Below are 12,413 nucleotides of genomic sequence, written 5' to 3' on the forward strand. Positions count from 1 at the left end.
ATCTCGATATTGTACTAGATGATCTATTCAAATACTTAAACTAATTATACAGGGCAATGCTGATGTATTGACTGAAAAAGTTATTTTAAACTAATCAAACAGGACGATCTCAGGATTGTACTATATGATATTTATTGGTAGAATTGATTTTTTGTTTTTTTGTTTTTGAAGCCCTCTATTTAAGCTTTCTCCAAAAATATTGTAGGTGTCTTTGACAGCCATCATGTCTTTGTTCTTTTGGAGAAAACTTGAAGAGAGAACTTGAAAGGGAGAGAGGAAAGGGTGGTGTTTGAGAGAGAGAAGATCAATGGAGGGGGTTTCAAGGGAGTGTGGAGGGAATTTCACACAGTTTCTCTGGCAAGCTTGCACCTTAGTACCATCGGGGTTCATCATAAGAGAAGTTCTGGGAAGAAGTTCTCTTTGGTGTCAAAGGACTCATCTACTCCACTCCATTGAGGCAGCTGAAGGGGATTTATGGTTCTCTACAATCTCTTGGAGGGAGAAAAAAGGACTCAATGTTCTTTTCTTATGAAAGGAGTTTTGGTCCTCTACCTCACCGGGTTGGTAGAAAGATTTTCTAAGGGCTTCTCTATCTTGTTGTGGAAGCAAAAGGAGATACACTAAAAGATTTTAGTGCAATACTCGGAGGGTGCCTTCGGGGAGAGCATGCAAATCAGGTTAGATCGAACCATTATAAATTTGGTTTATTATTTCCCTTTATTATTTCTATATTTATTTTTCTTGTGATTAACTACATGGGTAAAAATGTTGGCTATCTTTTTATTATGAATTAAATTCATTTATGTATCAAGTTATTAAAGGATTTTTTTCTTTTTATTTAAAGAAATTTTGAAAAACTAATTCACCCTGCCCCCCTCTTGGTTAGCCGTGGGACTAGTTCTCTAGGATTTCACAACTCTCACAAAATTTTAAGTGATATCATAGCTGGATTCATAAATAAAGTTTTAGAAAACTTAAAAAAAGATCAATGGATAATTTTTATAATTGTAATATTGCGGAAGGATATTCAATTACATGACCAACTTTATTTAAAATATTTGTTTTCATATTTAAAAATTTTGCATGTCTACTTTTTGAAATCAATTGATTTTTAAATATGACATATGATTCAAACCGGTTATTATGTACCATTATGTATTGTAGATGAAGTCAAAACTGATATTTCTTTTACTAAATAAAGTAGAATAGAATAATTGAATGCTCAATTGAATGCTAAATGCATATATTATTTTTTCTGTGCTTTTAATTGTGAAGATTATATATTTATATCCACATGCACTATTGGCAAGGAAATTTAGAATATATTACACACTATATATGAAGGTACTAGTGAAGTCAAGCAACCTAAGTTGAATATTTTAATGCAAGATTATGAACTATTTTGCATGAAATCTTATGAGACTATTTTAGACATATATACTAGATTTACTCAAATAGTGACACAATTACATGTCTTAGGTAAAGAACTTTTAAACTTTGAAAAAGTCACTAAAATTCTAGATTGTTTACTTGATAAATTTGATGCCAAATTTATTGCTATTTGTAAATTGAAAAATTTGAATGAATGTTCTATCGATAATTTTATTGACTCATTCATTACTTACGAGCAATGTTTGGGTCAAAGATGTTTTGATGCAGGTTAAATAATAGTGTTAAAAGCTGAAGAGATGGATAAGAATGACTTAGTAGATAATAGGAGCAAAGAGATAGCCTCAATAACAATTGAATTTGAAAAACTACCGAAGTATAAAAATCAGCTTCAACAAAAGTGGAGCAAAGACAAAAATGATAAGAATGCTAAAATTTCTTATGATATTATTTGTTTTAGGTGTAGGAAATCCAGTTATATGAAAAATTAAAGCCTTAATTCAAAAACTCTTCAAGCAAAAAAAAAAGAGGTAAAAATAAGCAAAATATAATAAGGGCAAATGATAAAATGCAAAAAATCTTCTTGGCAGACTTAATTTCTGAATCATCAGGCCATGAGTAAGATTATGCAGTATAAAGTTTTGTTTGCATGTTCATGTTTTGTTGTTAATGCATGTGTAAATGTTCTTTTTTTATTTTGTTCATTATAAATATTTTCTGTGTTATATTTTATGATTTTTATTTGTAAGAATTTGATTTTATTTTTCATGCATATTTTTTTTATTCATCTCTGATCAACACACACAAATCACATTTCACATTGTATTTCCATAAGAGAATCGATTAAATTCTCTCAAATTTTAATGAAAATTTTATCTCCTTTTGACCTAAAGATTTTAAGCAAGTGATGATTAATTTTTCTAAATTATTTAAAAGGAAGGAAATTCAAAATTATGTCTCTCATTCTGATTTTCTTAATCAAACTATTGCACTTTTGAATAAAAAAACTATATCAATTTAAAAATTTGACCTTTGAAATTAAATATTTTTAATCATCCCACATTTCTTCTATCTTATAGGAATATTTTGCAAGCTTATAAATTCACTTAATAATTTTCTTAATCCAGCTGTTCATTTTTATCATTAGATCAGATTTGCATTGAGTCTTTAAAGATTAAGAAATGAAGTAAAATTATAAAAAAGAAAAGAGACACAAAATAAGCCCAAAATGAAAAGATACAGAATGTACGTCAAAATTGAAAGATGCATAAATGTGTATCAAGAATCAAAATATACACAAGATGAGATAACAACTGATAAAGAGGCACAAAATAAGCCCACAATAGGTTAACTTACCTTTCTTATATTTTTAAATCTTAAAAAACTCATGTATCTAACTAATACTTTTAATACTTAAGTTTGAAAATCATAATTCTTGACTCACCATTTTTGTATTGATATTATATTAGATATTAACATTGTCATTGCCAGGTCCCAAGTCCTGGATGAGAAAAGTGGAGGGTTGCATTAGGTAGTTGACAGCCAGCGTAAAACTTGTCGAACAATAATAATATGAATCATTTAAGAAATTGTGTTAATGCTAGGGCGTCCCCTAGAAGAGACGCACTGTATGACCTGAATACAGTGACAAATGTGTTAGGGCCGCTGCACCGGCACCCGGGTGCAGTGTTAAATAGGCAAGGGTTCCCACATCAAGGACGGATATGGGCAAAGAAGCTAGTCCATAAAACTAAAATTAGGATAGGAACTTGGAATATAGGTTCCCTTACAGGAAAATTAATGAAATTAATAGATATTATGATTTATAGGAAGTTAAATGTGAGATAGTCCCGAATCACATGACTTGTAAATTCTCCATCGCCATCAGTCCGGAAGGTCTGGATGTTGGTGTTAAAATTGTTCTTTATTAAATTATGAAATTGATGAAATTTGGCAAAAGTTTCTTCTTTGTAGTGAAGTAAACAGAGCCAAGAAAATCTCGAGAAATCATCTATGAAAATGACGTAATAACGAGAGCCATTCATTGAAGAATTTGGTGCCAGACCCCAAACGTCCGAGTGAAAATTTGAAATTTCTTTGTATAGGTTGAGGTGCTTTTGGGAAAGAACATTTTGTGACTTTTGGAGACATTACAGGAAATGCAAGTTTCTAATGGAGTATTACATTTTGTAAGATCTGGAATGGAGTTTGCTAAAGTTTCGAGAATGCGAAAATGTAGGTGGCCGAGCCTGGAGTGCCATAGTGAAGTAGACGTGCAGGAAGCTGTTAAGGTAGCTGATTTAGGTGTGGAAGGAGCCTTGAGACGGTATAGACCATTATGTTTGTGACCGCGGAGAAGCAGTTGATTGCACTGACGATCCTTTATAAAAAATTCGTTAGCGTTAAAGCATATGGAAATATTGTTGTCAGATGCTAATCTAGAGACAGAAAGCAAATTATGAGAAAGTGACGGAACATGTAAAATATTGCGTAAATTAGCAATGGATACTGAATCAAGTCCATTATACGGCGTGATCTACTAGAGGTTGGAGGCATCAGCGGTGAGATGGGACGAAGCTCCGGAGTCCAAGATCCAGTCCGTAGTAGAGGAGAACTGCTATTGGACAGCGAGAGCTTTGGGATTTGATGGAGGAGCGTAGTTGAGGTTGCAGCAGTGCCAGTAATTTAGCGCCGAGCGTCCTGTTTTGCCGCAGATCTTGCAGTTTGGTCTGTTGGAGCTGTTCTTGATTGGATTTTGGAGATCCGGGGAGGATTGGGGGCGAGGAGTGAAATTTCTCCCGCGAGGCTTGTTGAGCTGCCCGCGGTTGTTGTAAGTTCTGTTGGAAAGAAGTGCTAGCACCTCAGATTGCGATGTTTCTTTGAGATGCTGGTGCTGGAGATTGATTTCTTTGCTGCATAGCAAAGAATAAAGATCATCGAGACAAATGGGTTGAAGGGAGGTTCTTATGGAAGTTTTGAAGGCGTTATAGGTTGAGGGTAGTCCATTTAGGATGTAGAGAACTAGGTCTTCCGTGTCGATGGTGGAGTCGGCGGCCGCAATGTTGTCGACGAGGATCTTGGTTTGATCAAGATATTGCTGCATCGTGCGATCTTTCATTTGGATTTGATGGAGAGTACTGGGTTGAGCCCTTGGGTGTCAAATGCTCGTTCTTGAGCTGTATGATGCGGGATCGATTGGTAGGTTGGAGTCGGCGTTCTAGCGTAATCCACACTTCGTGAGCTGTGTTGAGCGAAATGACATATGGTAGAATTGAGGATGAAATTGTTGACAGAAGCGCAAAGACGAGATTGCGGTTGATGAGAGTCCATAGTTTGTATTCTGTAGCTATGGACGCTGGCGGACAGCTATCGAGGCCGGTGAGATGGTCATGGAAGCCGTTCGCGGAGAAGTGTTGGTAGAGTTGTAATCGCCAAATTGCGTAGTTTTCGGAGACAAGTTGTGTGGGGACAAGATTCTTGATATTAGATATGAGGAATTTGAGAGAGGGATGAATGACAAACTCGGTGATAGTATCGGAGGTGGAAGACGCTGTGCGGTGAGAGGTTGTGGATCCTTGTTCAGCCATGTGAAGAGTTGAATGCTGTGGAGCAGTTGTGCTCTGATACCATGAGAATGTCTGGAGCTGAGGCAAAAACGGGAAACAGAGAGAAGACGAGCTGAGACAGGGAAAGAAACAGGGAAATGAAATAATGTATTGATGTCTGTATCATCAATTACAATGTATTATATAGATGAGTTTAAGCAAGATAATCAAGATAGTACATAACGGTACATGATGTAAACCAATAAGTGAATGACAGGTGTCTTAACAATTATGTGCCAAAAAAATTGAGTCAGTAAAGTGTGTGTTTAACATCTTAATGTTGTACAAAAAATTAGCACTCATAGATAAAAATAGTAGGATTAGAAATTCATGAATAATTCAAAAAGGAAAAAACCATGGGGCCCGGCTCAGATGAAAAATCCACTATATATTAGAGGATATAAATCTTTCTTTCTTTACCCTTAGAGATAGGATACGAAATGAGCATATATGTGAAAAGGTTGGAGTAGCTCTAATAGAAGATAAGATTAGAGAGAGTCTCCTTAGATGGTTTGGTCACATAAAAAGGCGGCCTTCCGATGACTCAGTTAGGGGTATTAGATTTGACTTGTATTAAGAAATGTAGGGTTAGACCTAAAAAGACTTGGTTAGAAAATATTAGGAATGACCTTTCTTTATTAGATTTAAACAAGAATTTGACTTTTTTTTTTTGTTATTTAATTATTTTTCTAAATTAGATCTTTTATTAAAAAGGACTTTAACTTGTAAGGAGCTTGAGCTAGGATTTATAAAATTCAAATTTTCAATCTTTCTATATCTTAGTACGGTCAATTCATTTCTTACTATATTTTTGAATTAAATCAAGAGGTAATTTTATCATTTTAAGAAAATTTGCTGAAATTAATTGATTGATTCTTATTAATCATCACCATGACCTACACTTGATTAGGGTATGTATGATTTTTAGCCTGCTATTTATATTCCTTTTTATTTTTTCTATGTTTTTTTTCTTTTTTTACAATATTAAAGAGGGAGAATATATTTGGTAGGTTGAATTTATATTTAACTTTTTTTTTTAATTTTTTTGTTGTATTTATATTTAAATTGCATATATTCATCATGTTATTTTGGTTCTAAGAGTTACTTATTTATTTCTATATAAAAAAAAGAAAAAGCAAAAAGAACTTTTTTTTTTATTTCCCCTATTTTAATTATCTTAGTTTGGGGGAGATAAGGAGAAAATATTTTTTATTTTATAAATTCAACCAGTAATATTTTCCATCATAAAAAAGGGGGAGATTGTTGCAACTTAATGTCATGAGTTTATGTTTTTGATGATAGTAAATATTGTGGCTCACATCCTTATGTTTGCTTGTATTTGTAATATATTTTTGTTTGAGGGTGTACTAATATTTTAGGAACATCATGCACCATCCAACGAAGATTCAAGACTCAAGATTAGGTAGAATAGGTTATACTGTAAAGCTTTTTGTAATATTCACTGATATATTTTTTATTTCTTAAGTCAATTCTTATAAATGTGTATGCTAGCTTCGTGATCATGCACACACACACACTTTAGGGGAGTGAGATTGAGTCAAAATTAGAAGTTGAATTTTTAAACTAATTGTACTATATGATTTATATTATAATGTTCCATCAACTCATCTAACTAATTATACTAGATGATTTAAATCTAGGACGATCAGTTATAATCATGAAAAATAATCGCCAATTATAATTTAGGCAAGATTTTAAAATTTATATTTTGTTCTAATCATCTAGGACAATATACATCATACTCGACAATCTATAGAAATCTTTCCTAAATTAATCTTGTGATTAATTAATTGAATATGCTTAATTTTGATATTATGATCGTACTATACAAATTAAATCATACTGGATAATTAATATAGATGATTTTGATCATCCCAGGTTTCATCCTTGTTGAACTTTATTTCAATTGAACTAATCATCTCGGATGATCTGTTCAAATACTTGAACTGATTGTATATGGCAATGGTGTGCATCTTGGCTAAAAGGGCTATTATGAACTAATTGTATTGGATAATCTCAAGATTATGCTATATGATCTTTTTTGATAGAATTTAATTTTTATGGTTTTTGAAGCACTTAATTTAAGCTTTTTCTAAAGAAATTGTAAGTGTCTTTGGCTTGCATTGAGTCTTCATTCTTATGGAGAAAACCTTAAGAGAGAGCCTTAAAAGGGAGAGGATAAATGGTGGAGTTTGTGGGGGAGAAGATTCTTGTGGGTTTTAAGGGAGTGTGGAGAGGGTTTCACACCATTGCTCTAACAAGCTTGCTCCTCAATACCATTGAATTCAAGATTTGTTATGAGGGAACTTTTGGGAAGAAGAAAATATCTTTATTGTTAAAGGACCCGGCTACTCCACCGTACTCGGGAAGGTGAAAGTGATTCAAGCTTCTTTGCTTGTGAAAGGATTTGTGGTTATTTACTATTTTATCTCCTAGAGGGAGATAAAGGATTATGTTAGGAAAGTTGGTATTTGAATGTTTTACATTCTTGCAACTTGTATAATTTTGATGATTCCAAATATTATTGTTTTAAGTGTTGTTATCTCCTAACATTTTTTGGAAGATTTATTTTTGCTCTTGTGTGTACTAATATTTCAGGAAAATTGAACTCTAGACTACGAAGACTTCAAATCAAATTCAGCATGAAATACTTTGTAAATTTAAAGCTTGTACTTTTTATTTAAATTAAATTTGAGAGGGAGTAATTATAATTGAGTGAATAAATTTACACACACTAAAGGATATCTTGAAAAAGTTTTATGCTGATCGTACAAGACGAACATTGTTCGTATGGGACGATCAGATTAGTTATCTCCTTGTAAGGGCAATGGAACGGACAAGAATAAAGTGGAAAATTTTTTCTAAGTCCTGGTCGTCCAGGATGAAACATTTTAGTCCTAGGACGAGTTGCTCTCTGTAAAAATTTCATCCAAACAAAGTCTAGTTCATCCCAGGATGATGGAAACCGACTATGGCAGTTTCAGGCAACATTCTGCAGTTTTCGGAACTGACCTTTGATATAACTGTTCGTACCAGATGAAAATTTTCATCCCAGGATGAACCTATTTCGTCCTAGGACAAAATTAGTTCGTACTGATGCACAAATGGTTTGTACGGGACAGTTTTTTACACAGTCCGTCCGTACTAACTCAGGTTTGTACGGGACGATCCACTGCGCAGAAAAACTTGAAATTAGCAGTTTTTGGACGGTTTTTCATGTCCTTTCTATATAAAGAGTCCTAAAACCTATTACAAGTGCCTTTGGAGTTGTTTTCTCTTGAGAGGGATCATTGAGTGTGAGTGTTTAGGAGAGATTGTAAGAGTGAAGAGTGAGAGATCAATTTTGGGGTTTGTGAGGGATTCACAAGGTTACTTGAAGAAGAAGATCTCTTTGTTTCTGCCCATCTCCTCTGAAGGCTCTCAAGTGAAGTTCAACAACATCGGTCCGGGTGGACTTAGGTCAAGGGTTGACCGAACCACTATAAATATGGTGTGTTCTTTCTTATTTTTCTTCCGCATTTAATTTAATTGCATGTTATTTGCTCTTATTGAAAAGTTTTTTTTTTAACTTTAAATTTAACTTGCATTAATAATTAAAAAGGTTTTCTAAAAATTCAAGAGTAGAAGTATAATTTTTTAAATTTCCAATTCACCCCCCTCTTGGTTAGCCTTGGGACATTATCTTAGGTTTAACATCCTAATTCATATTCACTAGACTCAACAAGTGATATTAGAGCTTTGTTTCAAAATCATAAGTTTAGACTACTTTTTAAAAAATGAGTTTGGCTAATTTTAGAAACCGTAAAACATTAGATGGATATTCGATTGTTAGACCAGCTTTATTTGAAAATATTTCTTTTGATTTTTAAAAAATTTAAATGTCTACTTTCTTGCAATCAATTGATTATCGAATGTGGCATATGATTCAAAGTGGTTATTCTATACCGTCACCTATTATAGATGGAATAAAAACTGAGATCACTTTTTCTGAATTGAGTAGAGTAGAACAAATTTATGTTGAATTAAATGTTAAATGTATGAATTATTTGTTCTGTGCTTTAAATTCGGAAGATTATAAGAGAATCTCTACATGTACTACCGGCAAGGAAATTTGGGACAGTTTATGCATTACATATGAAGGTACTAGTGAAGTCAAGTAATCTAAGTTGAATCTTTTGATGCATGACTATGAAATCTTTAGCATGAAATCTTATGAGACGATCTTAGACATGTATACTAGGTTTATTCAAATTCTAACATCATTGCATGCTTTAGGTAAATAATTTTCAAACTTTAAAATAGTCAATAAAATTCTACGTTGTTTACTTGACAAGTTTGATGCCAAAGTTGTTGCTATTTGCAAATAAAAAAATTTGAATGAATATTCTATTAACAATTTGATTGGCTCACTCATTGCATATGAGCAATTTTTGGGTCAAAGACTTTTGGATGCAGGTGAAATAATAATGCTAAAAGCAGAAGACATGGAGAAAAGTGGCTTAATTGGTGAGAAAAGCAATGACTTAACAAGCAAATTGAAAAGTCCACTAAAGCACAAGCATAAGCATCAACAAAAGTGGAATAAAGGTAAAAATGTTGAGAATGTTCAGATTTCTTCAAATATACTTTTCTTTGGATGTAGGAAATCTGAACATCTGAAATGTCAGTGCCCTAATTTGAGAACTCTTCATGCTAAAGAAAAAGGTAAAGCTAAGCAGATTGTAAAAAGGAAAAATAATGAAAAACAAAAAATATCTTGGGCAGATCTAGCTTCTGAATCATCAGACCAGGAGCAAAATGATGTTTAAACCCTTTGTTTATGTGTTTTTGTGTGCATGTTTTTTATTTGTTGTGTTTATATTTTTGTTTGTTTTATGTGTTTTTCTATCTTTATTTTTTAGTATTTTTGTATGATTTTGAAATGTTTTCACATCTGATTCCATGTTTTAGATCAATCGTGCAAATTTTTTTAAGTATTCTATTTGTACTGGACATATATATTTTTGTACTGTACAAAATCTGTAGCAAATTGATAATTAGTTTTGACAGATTGCTATTGTTTAATTTTTCCAATACATATCGTACTATACGATCTCCTGATCATCCTGGATGATTTGTATTACTTCTTTTGTACGCATATAAATGGCTATACGGGTAAAATGTTGAGAACGAATCTTTTGGTGAGACATTTGGAATGTGATATGAAGATTTTTATAGTTTATGTACTTGTGTTTTGTACTTGTATTGCTTTAGATTTTTTGAATATTTAAGTAATTTTGTTTTATGTTTGAAATGTTCGTTAGCCTATATGAAAATCCCTAAATTTTTTTATCTTACAAGTGATATACTTTGAACTGCAACGTAAAATTGAATTCATTAGAAAATCTAATTTTTCTAAATTTAAGTTGTGTTTATAACTTGATATTATTAATATTGTCAATTTCATGTCTATTATTTAGACCACATTAATTTTTTATATTATTATTGTAATTATGATATTTTTCTTATTTTGTATTTCACTTATCAAATAATATTTATGCACTTAAAAAAATTTGAAATTTAAAATTATTGATTTTGGAAAGAATTCGATTACTCTTGAAAAATGTACAAGTGTACAAAAATAAATAAAAAATGCGCAAAGGTTCGCAATGTGAAAAAGAGGCACAAAATAAGCCCAAATGAAAAGATGCTAAAAAATGTGCCATAAATTTGAAAAAGATGCACAAAGCGCCACATGTGGTAGTTATTTCTTTTCAAACTCTTTTAATCTCTTAATTCAAATTGATCTTATGTACATTTATATTCCATATTGAAATTTGAAATATAAAATTTTTATATCATCATTTTTACAATGATTTTCTCTATCTTAAATGTCTAAATAGACTCATGTTTTGATAAATTTTTTTTAGTTTCTTTGTTATATCTCTTCTTAAATTCTATGAATTTTATGATTTGCCTAATGTTTTAATTTTATTTGCATATATTATGTCAATCACTTTAAAGGTTAAATTTCCAAATGATTTTCATATGTCTGCTTACATTTCTAGTCTTTTTCTTCTCACTTTTTGATGTTGTCAAAAAGGGGAGAAAATTATTTGTTCTGTTGTGTAAAGTGTTTTTGTTTATTTTGTGTGTGTTTATTTTATTTTATTTTGTGTTATATAAAATTTTTGAAAAACAAAAAAAATTAACGATTCAAAAACCTCCTTATTTTAATGAGTTCATCAATTCAGGGGGAGTTTAGGAGATTCTTAGAACTTGAAATTATACAAAATAATAATTATTTTGCCATCATAAAAAAGAGGGAGATTGTTAGGAAAGTTGGTATTTGCATGTTTACATTCTTGCAACTTGTATGTTTTGATGATTCCAAATATATTGTTTTATGTGTTGTTATCTCCTAACATTTTTTAGAAGATTTGTTTTTGCTCTTGTGTGTACTAATATTTCAGGAAAATCGAACTCCAGACTGAGGAGTCTTCAAATCAAATGCAGCATGAAATACTTTATAAATTTGAAGCTTGTAATTTTATTTGAAAAATTTGAGAGGGAGTGATTGTAATTGAGTGAATAAGTCACACACGCTAAAGGAGATCTTGAAAAAGTTTTGTGCTGATCGTACGGGACGAACATTGTTCGTACGAGACGAACATTGTTTGTACGGGACGATCAGATTAGTTATCTCCTTGTAAGAGCAATGGAATGGACATGAAATAAACTGGAAAATTTTTTCTAAGTCCTAATCGTCCAGGACGAAATATTTTCATCCTAGGATGAGTTGCTCTCTATAAAAATTTTATCCAGATGAAGTCCAGTTCATCCTAGGACGATGGGAACCAACTATGGCCGTTTATGGCAATGTTCTGTAGTTTTCGGAACCGACCTTTGATATAACTGTTCGTACCGGATGAAATTTTTCATCCCAGGACGAACCTATTTTGTCCCAGGATGAAATTAGTTCGTACTGATGCACAAATGGTTTGTATGAGACAGGTTTTTACACAGTTAGTCCGTACTAACTCAGGTTCGTACGGGACGATCCACTGCGCAGAAAAAACTTAAAATTAGCAGTTTTTTTGACGGTTTTTCATGTGCTTTCTATATAAGGAGTCCTAGAAACTATTACAAGTGTCTTTGGAGTTGTTTTTTCTTGAGAGGGATCATTGAGTGTGAGTGTTTGGGAGAGATTGTAAGAGTGAAGAGTGAGAGATCAATTGAGGGGTTTGTGAGGGATTCACAAGGTTACTTGAAGAAGAAGATCTCTTTGTTTCTGCCCATCTCCTCTGAAGGCTCTCAAGTGAAGTTCAACAACATCGGTCCGGTTCTCTGCCGACACTTGGAGAGTGTAAAAAGATGATAAAGTGTATCTTTGACAGTCATTGTGTCTTCGTACTTTTG

Source organism: Dendrobium catenatum, unplaced genomic scaffold (assembly GCF_001605985.2).
Source record: "Dendrobium catenatum unplaced genomic scaffold, ASM160598v2 fragScaff_scaffold_1395, whole genome shotgun sequence".
NCBI lineage: Eukaryota > Viridiplantae > Streptophyta > Magnoliopsida > Asparagales > Orchidaceae > Dendrobium > Dendrobium catenatum.